The 18,795-nt window shown below is 43.8% G+C and overlaps 1 protein-coding gene across 4 annotated transcripts in view; it reads left to right on the top strand.

Moving 5' to 3' along the window:
- Positions 1-18,795, top strand: part of HIVEP2 (HIVEP zinc finger 2) — a 150,318-nt gene that overhangs the window by 29,493 nt on the left and 102,030 nt on the right. For 3 of the 4 annotated variants that reach the window (XM_076333735.1, XM_076333734.1, XM_076333736.1), the window contains exon 2: positions 7,914-8,019. The exons of the other annotated variant lie outside the window; for it this stretch is intronic. The gene's annotated coding sequence lies outside the window, so the exon portion shown is untranslated. The remainder of the gene's footprint in view (positions 1-7,913; positions 8,020-18,795) is intronic. 4 annotated transcript variants of the gene reach the window in all.

Raw genomic sequence — 18,795 nt, 5'->3', positions numbered from 1 at the left:
GAAGCTTTTGACGTATTTAAAGTTTATTACATGTATCTTTGTGTTGCGATTCAGACCGAAATTTGTTTTATTCTGAGGCTTAAAGGTTCCATCTGACATAAAGCACATTGATTTTGGGGAAGGTTTATGGAATAATGTCAGATGCCACTATTTTAAAAAATGTCACTGCCTTGTAAAAGTGAATTTCTTGTTTCTTTGTCTAGTAACATATTCAGAGCACTTGAAAGGAAGTTTTGGAATAAGGAGATTTCTACCCTGGGGGGGTAGTATCCTGTGCTTTCGTTAGGTCATGTCAGGCCATTGTTTTGCTTTTCTTATCGTAAAGATCCTGTGTCTTTATTCGTGCTCAGCTGTGGACTTGAGTTTCCTGGAAGAAAGTGAAATAATTAAGAATTAATACTACAAAATCATATGCTCTCTGTTTGTAGCTACATTTGTTTAGTTGAAGGCAGTTCTTACCTGTAGTTATATATAGTAATAGGTGGTGTAGGTACATACCGGTAATAAGTAGTATCTTGTATCTGAGGTTCTCGGTATAGCTGAAGAGAAATACGATTATTCTCTGTAACTATGAGAAAACATAGACTGAGAGATTCAAGGTCACCCATCAAATGGCTAGTAAAACTGGGGTCTCTTGTTCCCTGCTGGTTTTCACCCCTAACTGCCAGCTGATGTTCTCAGTGGCTTTGTCTCTGCTAGTGGATTACACAGTGGCAGGGTATGGGAAAGGGCACGTTTAATTTATTGGTCTAGATGCAGCCGCTGGGGAGGATGGTTAGGTACGCAGGGTGGTTTATCAGAAGAAGTCATTAAAGTAGGGTGATTAATGTGGTGCCAGAGAAGGGCACGCTGTGTGTTGTGCTGGCTCTTAAAATCTGCGAACTGCTACACAAGGTCACACAGTCTAAATACGGTCCTGGTGAGAGGAGTTGAGGAGGAAGAGGGCACTGCCAGCCTAAATTGAGAGCTTATATTGCTGTGCAGCTGTGTCATGTGATGGAGGAACACCTCCCTAATGACTTGCTAATGGGATGGTCAAAGCCTGTCTGTCTTGCCTGGTAAATCTGGCTTGGTTCTGGTGTGACAGAGCTGAGACATTAATATAAGTGATGCGAGCAATAGCTTCCCTGGTCACGGCCTGGGATGCATGCACCTGCTTTGCAAATAAGCAGAATTTCTAGCACCGACAGTGAGATGCCTTTCCCCAGAACTGAATTTATCGTTAAATAGGAGGCATGAGAAGGCGAGGCTTGTTAAGTCTCATATGTATGGGACTCTTGCTTTGAAATGTGTTATTCCATTTCCTCCAAGTCTTCCTCGGGGAAACATTTAATTTGGATTTCCTATGCATTTTACCATCGATTCTTCAGTTGTCACTATCTGCCTCTAGATTACGGCCGTAGTTTCTGTCTACTTTATTCTGTCAACCACTGCCACTCTGCTTTCAGGCTGCACCGTGACGCGTAGGTTGTATGCCATGTAAAGAAGAAGGCAGAAGTCTTGGTAGACGCTGGGAGCAGAGCAGGGGTGCCGTCGGTGACCCTATAAATCAGATGATAGGTGCGCAGCAGCTGGCGGATCTGGTGGCCCACCAGGTTAGCACAGAAACTGCCTCCTGCACAGACCTCATTTTTCGAACTAAGGACCAACATGCTCTCATACAAACAAAAATAAATAAATTGCACCTAGGGTATTGCAGTCTTTCCAGGGGACAGCTCTGACTGAGAGAAGCTGAAGAAAAAACTCCTGGCAGAGGTTATACTGAGGCCTTTTATGTATGTGGCAACATCAGAAAGAGATGAAGCTGCACAGCCGTATGAATAAATGTGCAGAATCTGAAACTTGCACTTCTGGCTCATCTATCACATACTATCCTTTTATAGTGCGAGATGAAATGTCCAGCACCAAATCTAAGCTGCCTTCAGCAGACGCGCCATTACCTTCTGTCTCAGTGCGTGGCTGTAATCTCATCCTGAAAAATAAGATTTTACCTTCCACTTACCCTTCTGGAGACAGCTTGTCAGAGCAACATGGTACGGCAAACTTATCCTGCTTAATGTCAGCTAATTAAATTCATTTTTGAATATAGTACTAAGCCAATTTAATTCTGTCTTTCAGAGCCTGCAGAGACAGTTGTGACTCTCAGATGGGTTTCTGTCTCTGATTAGTGATCAAATCTCTTTGTGCTTTTTTAGACTGACTCTCCGTCTGTCTTTTTCTGCGTGTCTCTCACCTGTACTTGTGATGTTAGGGAACGGGGTGTTTTTTCCCATGCTTTCAAAGCCCCAGCATCTACTGTCACACTTGACAACATACTCTGTTTTATGACTTTTGTTCTCTGAAATGAAAGTTTCATTACTGCTGCTGGAATAGAAATGGAAATTATTGTGAAATACTCTTGGTGTTAGATTTTGATTTCAGAGGTTGTTTTTCAAAAGTGTTGATCATTGGAGGGATGGGTATTCGAGTGACCTTCTAACTCTGAGTTTGTATACCAGCCTCCGGATGATCATCCACATCGCAGTCCAAGTGCAACAGCCTCCAGTAATGTTTACTGTCTGTCACTCTCAATATATTTTGTGATCACTAACATTCATGAAAACGAGGGGCAGAATTAGAAAACAAAATAGTCAAAAAAAGAGAAAGGTCAAAGGAAGTCATAGTGTGGAAAAGAGCAATACACTTGATTAATTAAGTAGTGCTGGTGGAGTGTATCATGCCAGAGACAATCTGATGAGTATTTTTTTATTTTAAATGCCCTCTGTGCAGGTTATCAAAGAAAGGAAAAGAAAAAATATTATTTGTCTGGAGATTTTAATGCATTCTTTTTCCTGCTGCTCTGGCATGTCCCTCGCTCCTTTTGTGCAGCTTTGTGCCAGGGACTGCCTCTGATGTGCTGTTTCTAAATCCCCTGACACCGTCGGACGGCAGATTGGTGTGCATCACTGTGGAACCTCCTGCTGCAGTTTACCCCCTGTTTTCAGCTGCATTTTCTTTCTCTCATTCTCCTCCCGCTTCCCCTCCCACTTGTTCATGCAGCTTATTTGTGTTTGGACATTACAAGCGCAGAACTGAATTGCCGTTATCAGCAACGTAATTCCCCGTTACTGAGAAACTACTGCTCTTGTTCCTTCCAGAGTATAGCTGGAGTGTATGGGGAGACATGGTTTGAGAAGAAGCTTGTATCGTCATTGTGCACCGTGCTTGTTCTCTACAGAGAAGAGGGCTTCAGTCTGCGTGGATGTCGGTCTGACATATTTTACAGGCAGTTGATTCATCCATCCGTTTTTTGTGTTGCATAGTAAAGTATACGAGTGCTGTCATGTCTGTAATGTAGCTTTTGATGTCAGAGAGAACTAAATACCAGTTTTCTCAACCTTTATTGAAATAATGCTGAAGTTCTGAAACAGAAAGACAGATGCCAGGAAAGTAAGACTTGAGACTGTAAATTTTTTCTTAATTCCTTAAATTTGTTGAGAGGAAAGGAGAGGAAAGTTTTTTCAGATCATTAATTACATTTTTTCTTTCATTTTAAATTATATTTTTCTGAAAGGCTATTCACAGGTATATCTTTTTGAAATTAGAAGCTATAGTTTTTTAAAAATTCATAATAAAATATATGTATCTGGGGAGTTTTTTAGGCTTAATACTTAGACCTGATTTTAGTAAACAATTCAATGACTGTATCTAATCAGTCTAAGCATTTGGTTTAGGTACTTTGTCCATTTTGTAAGTCCTTGTTCATTTTTCAATGAGCAAATACTATTTATTGAAGGTGGAGAAAGAATTGCCAAAACCCTGCTAAGTCCTAGAGCACAGCAGTGGTTTTATAGGCGCTTTCTAAATACTTGTGTTTGTAGGGCCTCTTCAGCTCTGTTGGTGTGAATATGCTGTGGGCATTAATATGAATATTTATAATGCAGAAGATTGCATATTTGCTTCCTCAGTGCTGCATTTTGTTGTAAGAAAGGAGTTCTTTGGGGTGAGAGAGTAACTGATCTGTAGTTTAGTATGTATAAATAAAGTTTTAGGATTGTCTTAAGACTGATAGACTCAGTTTTGAGAAGTGATGGCACACTTATGTGCAAGTAAGTTGGCAGCAAAAATTACGTTTCAGCTTCCATTAATTTTTCTAACTGTGCCTAATGTTTGCATTTCCTTAAAACATTGCTTGTGAAAATGAAGGTCTTAATTGATGGCACTGGAGATTACCACTGTCTAGCCATAGAAAATAAACAGTTTGGACAAGAACTGTGTGTATTTTCTTACAATTCTCTCTTTCTGTAGAGACTATATTGATTTGTGTATTTAGTTCCCAATCTTTCTCCCACCAAGATTTTAAGTGCTGGGTCCCCAGTGTATTCCTGTCAACACTAGCTATTTCCATAATTGCCAGAACCATGTACTTAAATACCTCCCATATAATTTCCATTTTCAGATTTCACAACGGCTTCCATGCTTCTGTTTCACCTAGAAAGACTTTGTCTGTGCCTTAAAGAGGCTATTCTACGACTTGCAATTTCTAAGTGTATTTTTGGGACTTTGGTGTTTCTTTCTCACTGAAGGAAAGGCACTAGGAAGTCTCTGCCAGAAAGATCTTTGTGAAAGATCTTGAAAGTTGTCAGGTTCACAAGTAGTTCAGTTGACTCTTAGCAGCTGCTCCTTAGTCCCTCCTGCTCTGCCAGAAGTGGTTTGTTTTGAGCAGTTTTAGCTTTCTCCTACGTGGTCTCCGAGATCCCTCCATCTCAAATGTGAGAGAGAGGCAGTAAGCGCTGGAAATGGAGCACGACTTGTGGCCTTGAAAATCTGGACCATGGCTTTGACCTGGCCAAAGAAGAGCATAAAGACTCAGTGAAGGAATCTGAGCAACAAAAGGGAATCAAATGGAGAGTTACAAACTCATTTCCTACAGGACACTGAAGAGCAGGAAGCCAATGGTGGCTGGTGGCAGTTTACCAACCTGAATTAGGTTTGAACTGGTTCACTAGAGATGAAAGACTGCATTTCACTTGGTTCCATGTGTTGCGATATATTTCTGTTCACGATGTAGCTACTTTGTGGTCATTCTATTCGATTCACGTGGTGATTTAGGACTTTTGTTTTAGAGTATTCATTTTTCAAGAGTGCCATTAACAGGCGGCAAGAAAAAAGAAAGGAAAAGTGTTTAAATAAATTATTCACTTGAAAGGTTCTGGTAGTTTTTTTGAAAGGTAAATGAAGTGATGCAAGGTAAATGATGAGGTGCAGTCATTAGGGACAGATTGATTAAATGACTCCAAGTAAATCTGCAAGCAGAAAAAGAATGAGTTGCATGTCTTACTGTATTTTCCTGTTGAAGACAGCTGGCCATGTTTAGCAGCATCCTTTTCTGGGGAGGATGCTACAAATGACTTCTCTGGGAGGGAAGATTCTTTTTAAGCCTCCAGTGGGTTGAGAAAGAATTGCTTTTGTAGGTAAAACAGAGTTATTAGGAAGCAAAATTTAAGCAGTTCAATAGAATGGATCTATCTAACACTCAGAAAAATGTCTGTTTTAGGGAAACTACTTTATAACATCAAGCCTGGATGTGAAGAGTTTGGGATGTATGTTCCTTAAAAATTCTAAGTGTACTTTGTACGTTAAAGCTGTCCACCAAATCTAGATAATGCTTTCTTATTCTTTTGTACCTATGTGTACCTGGGAATGCAGATACCTGGTCATCTTTTGGCATTTCTGAAAATGAGGGACTCGTGAGCCCTCTGCATGTGCTTTCTGGCAGAATTCCCTGGCAGGTGAGTGGTTTCCACATGTTCGTGCTCTGTTGGTTAGGTCAAAAGCGCTGCGAGTTTTGCGGTGTTTCAGCCGTACTGCGAGCGCCCACAGCCAGCCGGTTCGGCTCACGCCGGGTCCCCAGCCCATCCAGCGGTGCAGCCCTGCCAGCGTGCCTTTGCTTGGTCCTCCCCGTGTCAGCCAACGCGTGCACTTAGATACCGGTAGCCCCAAGCTGGATTCACATACGTCAGACCTCCACGAGTTTCCCGGTGAGCCATCTGTTGCTTCAGCAGTCAGAGGTGGCTGTGAGTGAAAGGGAAGGAGCCACTGCCGGGGTTTCAGAGCGGAGGCGGGTGAATGAGTGAGATGGTGCCTCAGCCAGCGTATTGCAATTGGGCAGTGTAGGAACCCCCCCCGGCCCCAGCACAGAGCTAGAGGAGCTGCCTGCCTGCCGGGAGGGACAGGGCTCTCCCAGTGAAGGGGAGCACTGCTGAAATCCCGGCGATGTGGCACGACAGAGCACCGTGCCTTCCGCCAGCCGGGGCTGCCTGGGCGCTCTTAGCAGTCACTGCTCCGCCGTCTTGCTCACTACGGCTGGATCCCATGCTGTGGCTCAGCAACTCACCTCGGTGTCTGCCATTTAAGTATGCGTATACTTAAATATATGTCTTCTACTCTCTGCCGATTCTGTTTTTTTTTCCTGTTTTGGACCACAGAGTAAATTCTTCCTAACTTAATCTTTACAAAGTTTTACGCTTGTTCTTGAAGACCAAATACAGAGTATAGGAGCCACTGACTTGCTTAGGTGGCAGCAAATGAAGACGTACGTGATGCTAGTGAACTGCGTGACGTTGTGGCTGGCCAACGAAGCATAATAAAGGCAAGGGCCAAGCCACTTTGGAGGTATGAAGAGTCAAAGAAGCATTAGAGTAATTTAAAAAATGTAAACTGTGGCTCAAATCTAACAACGTCATTTCTTTAAAATTCTTTGTTATTTACCGGACTTCCTTCCTGAAAACCTCTTACCCTAGGATGAGATGCAGCTTGTAGAGCAGGAGGAAGATCAGGTTCTGTTTGGGGAGGCTTGATTTAAAAAGATACGACCCCAGCTTTATCTCTGACGTGACTTCTCATCGCTGTGGGTGTGTCTGTACGTGTGTGTGTCTGGGTATATTTCTGAGTACCCTGTAAGTCATATTATTCACATTTTCAAAATAAAGAGAACCCAATTAATCTGCCTTTTGTATCAATAACTGTGTTTTATAGCTTTATCCACATCCTTGTGCATCTCAGGATGAGTCAATACACTTAACAAGCAAGAGTTTCTTGTTAAGAACACTTATTTATGGGGATACACAGTCCAAGTGAGTTTTCTTTATTTAATGCTGTAGACTTTTAGGTTTCCTGAACCTATGTTTGTTTCAATCAGTTGTGATTTTACCATTAGTTTTAGGAAGAAAAAACTTTTTTAGCTCTTACATTGGAAAGTTTGTTTGCTGCCATGTGTCTTGTCATTGGAGACAACGCTGCTAGTACAAGCTCACTTTCCATATCTGCATTGGTTACCTACAATATATATCAAAATATTTAAAAACAGACTCACCTATCAAGTGATTTGAAATGGTCAAATTATTATAAATAAGGTAATTGTAGTCACCGATAGGAAAGAAATGCTTTCTTAAGACCCCTTGGTCTCAAGAGAGTAGTTCACGAGGGAGCTCCGATGTTGTGTCTACTTCTAAACCAGTGATTTTCAATGTTAAAAAAAAAAAGAAAAAAAGGAAGGTAGAGCCAAACTGACAATGCACTGGTGAAAGGAATTACATGCTTGTCAAGGACCCGACAAATGGGAAATCTGAAATTCTGTATCTGTCCTCCAGACCGTTACAGCTTCTGCATTAATGTTGAAAACTAGTTTTCATTGCTTTGATAGCATACCTGAAATCTGGTCTGGAGCAGTGGGCCAAAACAGTTTGGCTACAGCAGGAAACTTTTACTTGCCATTGTGAACAGCAAAATGTTTTCTGTAAGCCTGGGAAGAGCACAGACCCTGTTAATGTAGTGGAGGAATATGTGAAAACACAAAAATCTATTAGCAGAGCTGGATGTAAGTAAGCCTCTGAATATGAGGAACTTACTATCTGGATTTGTTACGTTTCCAGGTGGGACCCTCTTCTGATATGTGACCGACAGCGAGCTACTTTGAATCGTACGATGACAATGTTATCACTGCCACATCTCTGGGAACCAGTTATTCATAAGTATACGGTATGTGAACGTCTGCATCTTATATTAACCATTGCTTGTTGGAACAACATGGTAACCAACACGAAGGTGCTAAAAGTCATTGAAGTAAATGTTAAGCCACATGTACAATCAATTACACCCAGCCGTCCCAGCAGATGTTTATCTGCTAGGCCTGGTCTGTATGCAGCATAGTGAACTGTTTTAACTTGAATATTCTACCAATGTTTCCTTTGGATGCAGTTGTACTGGTACAGTGATGATATGTAGATATACAGACTATTATTCTCTTCCTCAAGTAGGAGGGGGTGGTAGCAGTAGCGTGAATGGTTCTGTACTTCAACTGTATCGCTGCACTTAACATAGTACTATTTTTGCATTTAGGAAAGGTCTTTAATTGCTTTTCTCCTTCACTCTATTTTCAATTTCTGGTCAATCTAAATTAGATTAATTTCACACACCAGTGAATCCCTAAAGAAGTGTAAATTAACTCCATTTTACCAAACTCAGCCAGATGATGGCAGTTATTCCCTTGATGTTTAGCTTTACATCACCCACCATCTTTGACCAAGATTTCAATAGGAATTAAATCCATATATTGAGCCTTTTTTCCTCACCCTGTATAAGGAATTGGAGACTAAGACCCACATCTGGTGAATGGAGGCTATTTAAATTATGGCCTACGAGGCCAAAAATGTAAGGTCAGTGATAGCTGGCATGTTTTTCTTTTCTACTGTTCTGGCTTGAAATTGTTAACACACACTCAGGTCCTGTAAAACCATGAGCAAACTGTTTTTATGAGAGTGGTTACATCATTGTTTTATGTTCTGAAGCAGTTCGTAGCACACCACACAACCGTTAGCATGGAGCATCTTCATCTGATTTATGGCCCCGATGCAACTCCCGCTGAAGCTGGTGGAAAAACATTTCTTCATGCTGATGGGAGTTGAATTGCACTGCATGTAACACCTGAGACTTTCGTTTAAGTAATGTTCCCTGCATGGATTTTTTTTTTTACTGATTAGTCACTTTTTAGAGATTAAGTATTAAAGATATAAGCATAAAACAGAATTACAAGGACATGGATTGCCAAAATAACCTAAAAGAGGACTCAATTATTGAAAATGCTTGTCTAGCTTCAAAAGTTATAAAGTGATGAGGAGAGATGACTGTTTGCTCCCAAAGTATGTATCTGGGTTTAATGTGCTGTATTTTTATATATAATTTTGAAGACGATGTTTGTCAGAAATGTGAATGATTTGCTGCTACATCAGTGATGTGAGAGAGGAAAAGCAAGATAAAAGTCTTACAGGGAGCAGGGAGAGAAAGGTCATGCTTCATCGATCAATTTAGTGTGTTTTGGGAGAGCAGTTCACAACTCGGGTAACTTGTGTGCTGAATGGTAAAGAGGTTTCCAAATCTGGCTGGACTCTGGGTCAGTTCGAAGAGAAGCTCCCGGAGGCGACATCTCCCACTGAAGTGAGAGAGTGTTGATCCTGCTTGCGCTGGCAGGCCTTCTAGCACGCCTGTGTAGCCACCCTCAGTAATCCCCGCCGGCCAAATACCGTTAACGCAACCCTTTGCAGGCTTGTTCTATGCATTTGTTCAGACGTCTCCTCTATCATCCATAGCTAAGCACCTTTTCAGAAGCGATATAGCAATAATAATCTCCGTTGCTCTTGTTTCTTCTGAGTTGATTCATTTTTAAACGATCAGAATTGTTTGTTGATATATGTTTTTGTAAATAAGTTGTTTTGGTGTGTGTGGGAGCATTGGTAATGGAAAGCTGGTTTGAAGAAGATGAGTTTTATGTTCTGCAGGGGCAGAGGTCTGGAAAGGACCCAGCAGGCCAGCTGGTCTGCTTTCCTGCCGTCACAGGTATCTCGTCATGAAAAGCATGAATGCGTCTTGGTTGACATTTTCACTTTTTCGGCGGAATGCAGCTTTTCGCCAGTGGAGAGGACCTTTCAGAGAGCGGAGGGCAGGTGGCGAGGAGAGGCGGTTGTCGGAGTGGTGACTGCTTGCAGATCTCCGTATTCCCTGGGCACAAAGAGCAAGCAGCCGTCTTGCTGCCGTGCTTTTAATGAGCTGTAGAGCAAGGGATGCTGTGTCTCGCACCTTGTGAGGCTTCTTCTGAACGCGGTAATAACCTTCGCGGATTTGCCATCTACCCAAATCAAAATGAAATTTCCTTTGACCGGTGAGTGCAGGAGTCAGAAGGAAGTGAAGGTTTTCGTGTTTGTTTTTCCTTTGGGTGTTATTTTGGTTTTCCTCTTTTGCCAGTTCTCATACAGCATTGCAAACATTTCAGGAAACTAATCTGCAGGAGCACAGCTCATAAAAGATCAGGCTGTCAGAGGACGAGGCTCTGCTTATTACAGAAAAGCTTCTGAGACAGTCACAGCTGAAAAGATTACACACTTCCACAGGAAATTAAATTTGATGTAATATAGTGAAAGAATGACAAAATGGAAAGGGCATATATAACATATTTGTGATTATTAAGTGGTAGAAAAATGAAAACTTGAGATCCAATAAAGTGCATGTAATTTAGATATGGATACAAAATTCCCAATTTTTTTTATATTTGGCCCTCCACTTTCCTTTGCCCTCTCTCGGTGTTGTTATCTCAATGTGGAAAATCATTAACGTCTTGTAAAATTATGTCAACTTTTGGGCATGTTAGATTATAAAGCATTTAAAACAAGTTTCAGAGCAGTCCTATGGAGTCCAGTTAGGTTGCATTCTTCAGCAGAAGGTGCATACGTGACACCAGACCGCGAATGAGAGGCAAGAGCTTCCTTCTTTGCTTCATCCTTCTCCCATGTGGATGTGCAGTGCTGACAGAGGGGGAAGCTTTCCTTCCCCGTCTGCCCGTGCCCCTTGCTGAGGCGCAGTGTGGTGCTCAACGGTGGGTGGAAGTCCCAGCCCCGTCCCAGCCGTCAACCGGCGACTGGCGTCACAGGTGCGGTCAGGCTGCAGACCCGCTGGGGACTGTTCGGGTTACACATGTGCTGAAGAGATCTATTGGTACCGAGGTCCTTGCTGCTCGCCCAAGGCACGGGCAGGTGACGTGTCCCCTCTTCCTCTCCTTCTCGAGGTCAACGTAGGTGCTGTGGTGAGCTGGGCTCTCTCCTGGCCAGGTCCTTCACGGCGAAACGTAGGTTTTCTTTCAAAGGGGACAGTAATAACTTGCAACATTTTAATAATTTTTCCTAAAAGATCTGGTTACCTGCAATTGGAAAGAATAAGCAGGACTCTGGCAGATTTAACTTTATTAACCATCATAAATCCTTTCCCTTTTGACTCAAATCAGTCCCTGGAGTCCTTTTAATGCTCTTGACATTGCACTGGCCTTTCATCACAGCACAATATACATTTTCCTGTAACTAGAAAACTGATGGCGAGAGCCTTACGTAAACCCAAGGTAATGGACGCAGCGATGGGGACGTGTGACTGTCAGATGCTTGCTGCCAGCGAAAGGAGGAGAGGGAGCTTATTCTGCCAGCATGGCTCTTCCCTTGGTGGAGGGAAGGAGAGGGGACCTGAAGGCACAGGCACTTGCAGGGTCTAGCGTGCACCCGCTAGCACCCAGGAACGGGGGACCAGCCGCTTCGCTCTGGCCCAGGCAGACAGACAGACAAAGATGCAGTGGTGCTTTTGTGTCTTCTGGCAAGCGGGGGGACGCCGGGGCCAAACCCTGCCTCAGAAAGCCCCTCTATGAGCAGTCCCCAGCCCGTGTCCCCGGGGCAGTGAGCTGCCAGAGCTCGCTAGCGGCCGGCAGGCTGACCCAGCCACTGGGAGCTGCTGGCCAGGAGGAGGTTGCTTGCGGCACAGGGACTGGGCAAACCTGCTCGGACGGAGGCGCTGGGTGAATGGATCTTTTCTGTGCCGGGGACAACGCTACAAGGAAGGAGTGTTAGCAGGTGGTCGAGGGGCAGGCACCTAAGCAACAAACGCCTTCTTCATAAAATAACTACCTGGGTTATCGCCTTTCTGCCCAGCCTGCACACAAAATCCTCCGGAAAGCGAGAGGGGAATTCCCTGGTTGCTAGTCTGTCTGCCTCTCTGCTGTCCAGGAATTCATGGGATGGAGGAAGCATCCCAAGAATCTGCCCCCGTGTGCAGGGAAGCTAAATTCCCTCTTGTTTTTCCATATACGCAAGTCAGCAAGTTTCTTCAGCAAATGCTTTAATTTTAAGCTTAATACTATGCAAATATTTAAGTTTGGACAAAAAAGCCTCAAGCTGGCTTGAGACCATGGACTGGCTTCCAGCTGTTTCTGCAGGTACAGATCCAATGTTTACGTACACGAATGGTTATTTGTTTGTTTGTTTATTTATTACGGTACTCTTTTTATAATGAACTTGAATATGTGTACCCTGTTTTTGCTTTGAACATAAAAATCTATGTATTTGCAATGTCTGTACAGCCATTTTCAGAAGCTTTGGCAAAAAGCTCAGATCTGCTGAAGATAATCACCGTAGGCTGAATCTTTAGATGACACAGAGTTGTACTGACTAATTTTCTCTCTAACTGAAGTGCCCAAAGCTGTGCTCACCATTGAAAGCCCACCAGCCTAGGTTATAAAAAAAAACGTATGGAAAGATCTGGTGCCTGCTGCAGGAGCTTTATACTGTAATTTGGTTGTCCAGACAAATGGGTACAAAAGAATATTCAGAAGGAGTGTCAAGAGTGTTAGCAATAAATACGTTAACTAGGTTTCAAAAATTCCCTTAAATGCTACCTTGATATATAATACTTTGCTGTGTCCACATATATTTCATATACGTATGCTTCCTCCAGCCTTCGTCTCAGCTGCTGCATGCCTGCAAACAGCCTCTTATTAAAAAGGGAAAGTCCATAGTCTTGTGGACCTTCTATAATGCGCTCAGCGTGAGCTACTGAGTTCACGAAGACGAGAATAGCTATGTCAAATGTGTTTCATTTGCATGTGGCAAGATAGAAAAAGCAAACTCTGTGTGAAGACGAGCAGACAAGAAAGTCACCGAATGCCTTAAATACTAAGGGAGTTAATGCTATGCAGTGATTTTGCTTCTGTTATAGGAAGTGTAAGAACAGTATGCTTCCTGGCGTACATCACCATCTAAACTGCAAAGGTTTCAATTCCATGGCAACACGAAGAGCCCGATTCTGCTGAAGGTGTATGTATTAATGCATTCAGAGTGAGGGGTTGGGAGTGAGCTGGGGAGAAATAAAACATGCCGAATGTTTCCCATTTATTTATTTATATATAAAGTAAAGCCTTTGTTCTTAGAAAATCAGACCTGACATGAATACACCTCCCCCCCCCTCGCCCCCAGTTCTCTCCAGTTCTTTTTTACATGTGTTTTTCTCAGGCAAAAAGCAAATGAAGAGGCTGTTTTGTTGGGGTTTTTTTATAAGACTGTAAATGTAGCAGCACTTGAATGTTGCAAAAAAATGCTATTAATTCTTGAGACTGTTGTGTATCCCTGGAGAAAAAGACTTGTGGGGGGGTATTTTTTCTAAGATGTGCTGCTTTACAGAGCAGAGTGAAGCAGTGTTTGGGTTTTTTTGTTATTATTATTTTCCTTGATCTTTTTGATCTGACCTCTTTCTGCCTTTCTTTACATCCACCTCCAGTTTCCCCCACCTCCCCTGGCTGAGGAGCAGGAAACAAGACTGAGCTCTGTTTCCCGACATACAAAGAAATAGAAAAGTATGAGGAAACGGCGTATTTTGTTTTGCCAGCCGACTCAGATTCGCAGACCCACGCTAGGAAGGCACCTGCTCCCAGACAGGGTCAGGAGTCACCCTCCGGAGCAACTGGGCAATCGGCCAGGGAATAACCGAGAGCTGATCATTACGTGAATTTTGTTTGATCTGCTCGGTTGGCTGCGTGGATGTAGGATGGGGGATTGTGACAAATGTATTTTGCTCAGGGTGAAGAACTACCTAAGGCTGGTCCTGCCAGCTGTGCTGATGGGTGGATGAATTGCAGATTTCCAAGGTTTAAAGTCAGACTGGGCGGTGGGGGAACCTCCAGATGTTGGTATTTCTGAGGCTAACAGCAGTGCTAATCTGGCATGGTAAAGCTGACAGAAACCGGCAAGTTAAACTGGATTTACAGCTGCTTTGCATTGCTAAAACAGGCCAAGCAGCCAGAATATATCAGTGGATCTGGCCTATAGATTTCAGCGAGGTTTCTCTGTTTAACTGGGGAGAGAATATAGCTCTGCAGTTGGAAGTTGGTCAACCACTCTCCTCTTGCTGTGCCAGGAGAAATAAAATTTGTCTCTCTCTTATCTGTATCCTTTTTTTTTCCCGATTAGCAACAGGATTATTTTTTTTCTTAAAAACAAGGCTTGCTTTCATTGAAGTGGGAACCCTGTCTTTGAGATTCTACTTGGGGGAAATTTGTCCCTGTTCAGGGGACCAGTGCAACATGGGTAAATCTTTTCTAAGGGAATAAATAGAATTGAAATGATTAAATGACCCTGTCCTGGCATTCTACAAAGGGGTGGATTTCACCCTCGAGGCAGCAGAACTGCAAAGTAAGAAGGTGTCATTTTTAAACAGCCACTTTCTGAGGGAGAGCAGCACTGGTAAGCCTGAGCTACTTGCTAATGCTCCATCTGACACTCTCCCAAATTTGTTGTTGTTGTGGCTTCCAGTTTCTGCACAGCCCCCCAAAACAAAAAAACAGAGGTAGCTCATTAAATACTAGCATATGCTTTCCAAATTATGTGGCACCTTCATTTTCCTGACTTTTGACAAAGGGACTGTGCATACAACCCTGAATGAAGAGGAAGAATCACTCCAGCCAACAGCATAGTAAGGGAGGTAAAAGATTCCTGTGTAGGTGTCCCGACCTGGCATAACCCTCCAAACAGGCTAGCTGCTGTTTGCAAGCACCTTCCCAGTGGAGCACCTCATTCAGCTTGGCAGGAAGGATGCAGAGAAAGCACCAAGAGGAACACCAAAGAACGAAGAAAAGGAGGAGAGAAATCAAGGACAGGAAGAGTGAGGAAACAGAGCAAAGGCAGAAGGGTGAGCAGAGAAACAACAGGGGGGTGGGAAGAGCACAACACAGGAAAGAGATGATGCTCTGGTGCCTATGAAGGAAAAGTTGTTTTTCAGATGTAATGTAGACCAAAAAAAAAAAAAGAGCAAGAAAATTAAAATACATGAAGTGGGAGAGGTGTCGAGGGAGGAGAATTCAGATTGACATGAATAGAAAAAAATACAGAAAACACATGGATTAATTTCATACACTGGTCCAGCCAATTTTAAATAGTAGCTGCTAAGTTTGTAGCATCAAGAACTTGTGACATTCTCCATGTGGAGGTTTTGGGGGCTGGTGGGGAGCAGCGGGGCCACATCGGGAGGCTGCTGCAGGCACCAGAGTGGGTGGTTGGAGGCAGATCTCTTCTGTGCACCTTGGCTGGAAGCCTAAAGCCAGTATGAATATCCCCGAGGAAAATTACCCATCCTGCGTTTGAAGACTGGCAGTCAGAAACATGTGTGTGGTTCTCTGGAGATATCTGAGGAAGGGCTGTTGCCACACAGGCAGGGATAAGCGCTCCCTCTAGATCCCTCTTCTTCCACTTGTTCAAGCTATCTAGGCTACCAGAAATAAACAGCTGAATGGAAATTTTAGTTCTGGCTGTGAAAAGAAGCTTTTGAATGAATTCTACATCAAATAATGAATGTCTTCTTTCCTCCTCCTCTCCACCTACCTTGTTCCTAAACATTAACATTTCATGTTACTTGAGCTAAGTTCAGTGTCAGACTCGCCAGATCCTGCTGAAAAATACACCCCTCTTTTGTGGCAAGCTGAAGAAGATGAGAGGCTTGTGGTGTTTTTCCTTCTCAATCTCTGCTCCGCTGGGAGAAGCAGCTAAGGCTGTGTGAAACTGTCTCCTTCCTACTCTCCTAAACTTCACTCCTAAAAATGCTTCTCCCTCAATGGCTTTGCTACTTCTCTGAAGGAGGGATGGCTTGGCCCACTTAGTGCCATCGTTCGCCAGGGGATGTTTTCTCGGATTGTGGTGACTTTCATCATGATAGGAGGCTGAAGAAGATTGCTGTGGAATAAGTCATGGGCACTGCTAGCTGTGCCATTTGAAAATTGTTACTTAAAAGAAAAGAAAGAGAAGAAAAGGATCAGGAATTATGAGATTTAAACCCCGCCCGAAGCCCCAAACCTCCAAATCGTTTCTGCCATTTCTGCTTCCTGTTTTCTAAACACTTGGGCTGTCCTTGCGTTATATTTTTAAACTTTCCTTCAGAACCACAAAGGTGAGAAATATCATTTCTGTGAAACAGGTTATTTTGTGGGCAGTGGTAGCAGTATGTGTTCTCCCGTGGCCCTTTCCCCCCCAGGACTTTTCACCCACCTCCTTTATGTCTCTGCCAGCAGGTGGGAGGCTGCAGGCTGCCCGGCCGGGCTGAGGCTGCGCACCCCTGCTCGCTACCAGGGTGGCCGTGCAACACCCGAGGGCAGAGCTCAGGGCATTGGTCTGGCTTTCCTCCTCAGAGCCAGCTACCAATTTTTCGAGACTTGTAAGAATGTAATTACTGAAATTTAGTGAAATTTGTTGTCTAGGAGAGAAGATCTGAATGTCTGCAGAGGTGGAGAAACATGCATTCAAATAGTGAGTTTGTTGTACAAGAAGGGGAATGGGTCTCACTGGGCAGTCGTGTCTGAAATACTCTGCAGTATGTGGTAGTATTTACGATAAACATGAATGCTTTTATGGTAAAAGCATGGGGACCTGAACTTACCTGGAGACCTTAATAATTTTTCCTACTGTAGAGAAAGCAAGTGGTGAAGAGGCACAAGAAGGAAATGTTGGTGAAAACAGACCTGTTGACAGTGAGCACAGTCTCGCCGCCTTTGGTGGAGTGAGTAGGGACGTTCCTGTATCACACTGTGGTTATGCAGAGATGTGCTGGTACTTGCTTATTTTGATCAGTGCTGAAAAACAGTAGCAAAAAACTGAATGTGGCTTTGGGGTGCTGTAATACAAGGCTGAATCACCTGAAATCAAAGCCAGTTCGAGGTGGAAATACGACGGCTGATGTTTGTGTAACCCCAAATCTCTCAACCTGTACCTGAATTTACTTCTCAGATGTTAGAGAAAAATCACCCTTTCCACAGATGCCATGCGAGCAGGGCAGCCATTTCTGCACGACAGGAGGAGTTTTTTTCCCTTTCCTCACCTTGGTGTCCAGTCCAGCGATTAGGAGTCAGATTTAACCCTCAGTGTTTGCTTCAGGCCCTGTGAGTCTTTAATTCTTTTCCAGCAGCAAAACAATTATTTTTGATAGACACACTAGTTGTTTGTTAATTTGTTTATAATCAGTTTTCCAAGAGATTGCTTTGATGTGGGAGGAACTGAATTCTTTGGGTGCAAATGCTCGCTGCTGACTCTCTCCTTAGTCATTAAGAGATGTTTTTCACATTAAGGCGCCTTTACTTTTAAGTGAAAATGTCAAGCATCTTCTGATACCAGACATACGAAATGTGTGGTTGCCTAAACAGAAACCGTTTGCTGAGCTGCAGCATGTGAGGGCAGGAATGGCCAAGACCAGCCCAAGCCTTTGCCGGCTGCCTGGGGAGAGGCCGAACAGCCCCCCGTCCCCTCTGGCTGCTCTGCTGCTGCAGCCACCTGCGCCAGCCCCCAGGACCTGAGACCCCACGGATGCTGGTTCCAGCTACTGACCTACATCCCTGCCGATATGCCTCCACACTAAAAGATGTCACTGTTCTTTTCCAAAAAGAACGTCTTTTTTTTTCAATTCCCTTGCCACCTTTTTGTATTTTCCAGCTGCAGCTCTTTTAAGGCTCCCTGCCCCTGCAGTGCTTGCCTTTGTATAGGTTATTTTTGGAAACTGGGGAACCAGAAGGAGGGATGAAATTTAGGGGAGTTAACTGCAGTAGAAGCAGAAAGCTCTTTCCCTTGGTGTGCTCTTTCTTCCCTCTCCTTTCTTCTCCTGACCTCCGTGGTCCGACCCCCATCGCATCGCTTGTTCCAGGGCAAGCTGTAGCTGACGCTCTTTGTGCCCAGCGAGTGACTTCTTCCTGTGCGGAGGCGTGCCGGTTCGCAAGCTGTGCTCGTCGCTTCCTCCCTGCAGCGGCCATCGTTTCTCTTCTGCTTTTCTGGGTCAGCCAGTTGGCCAAAAAGTGGTAGGTGGTCGAGCAGAGTTTTGAGAGCTGTGCAATACTGGTAGCACTTGGGAGGTTATATGTCCCTTAGGGTAAATCGTAGGCAGAGAAGAATGCGTTTCCTTCGTTATTTCCTCAGTGGGGCAGCCCCATCAAGGTGGTTGGCTTTTTCTTGAAATGTCGGTGTGTTTTTACATCAGAAGTGTTACATGCCGATTGCCGAACTTTGCAAGAAAAAACAAATTTTTTGGAAGACTGGGGAATAGCAACTGAAACCTGACCTGGTGGGGAGACCGGGAGCTCACCTTTCAGCTCTGGGGCGTGGGGCAGGCGGTGGTCAGCCCGGACCCCCAAACCGTCTGAGCTCTTCTGCACGGGGGCGATCGCTTCACATCTTTTGTTTTGAACGAAAAAATGTAAGGAGAAATTTTCTATGAAGGAGCACCCAAGGACTGTCTTTTTTCTGTGTAGGTTTTCTAAAATCACTAGTGCATAGAAAGACATTGACCATACAGTAGGTCAGGCTGCCCTTTTGATAACTGAGACAGTATTCGGATAATTGAGATGCCTGTGATTGCCCATGAAAATTTGCTGATGTTTACACTGCTGTCAGGTATTGAAGTCACACCATAATATTTATTGTTGGA

This window comes from Aptenodytes patagonicus, chromosome 3 (genome assembly GCF_965638725.1).
Source record: "Aptenodytes patagonicus chromosome 3, bAptPat1.pri.cur, whole genome shotgun sequence".
NCBI classification, from domain to species: domain Eukaryota; kingdom Metazoa; phylum Chordata; class Aves; order Sphenisciformes; family Spheniscidae; genus Aptenodytes; species Aptenodytes patagonicus.
This window is presented reverse-complemented; position numbering and strand designations above follow the sequence as displayed.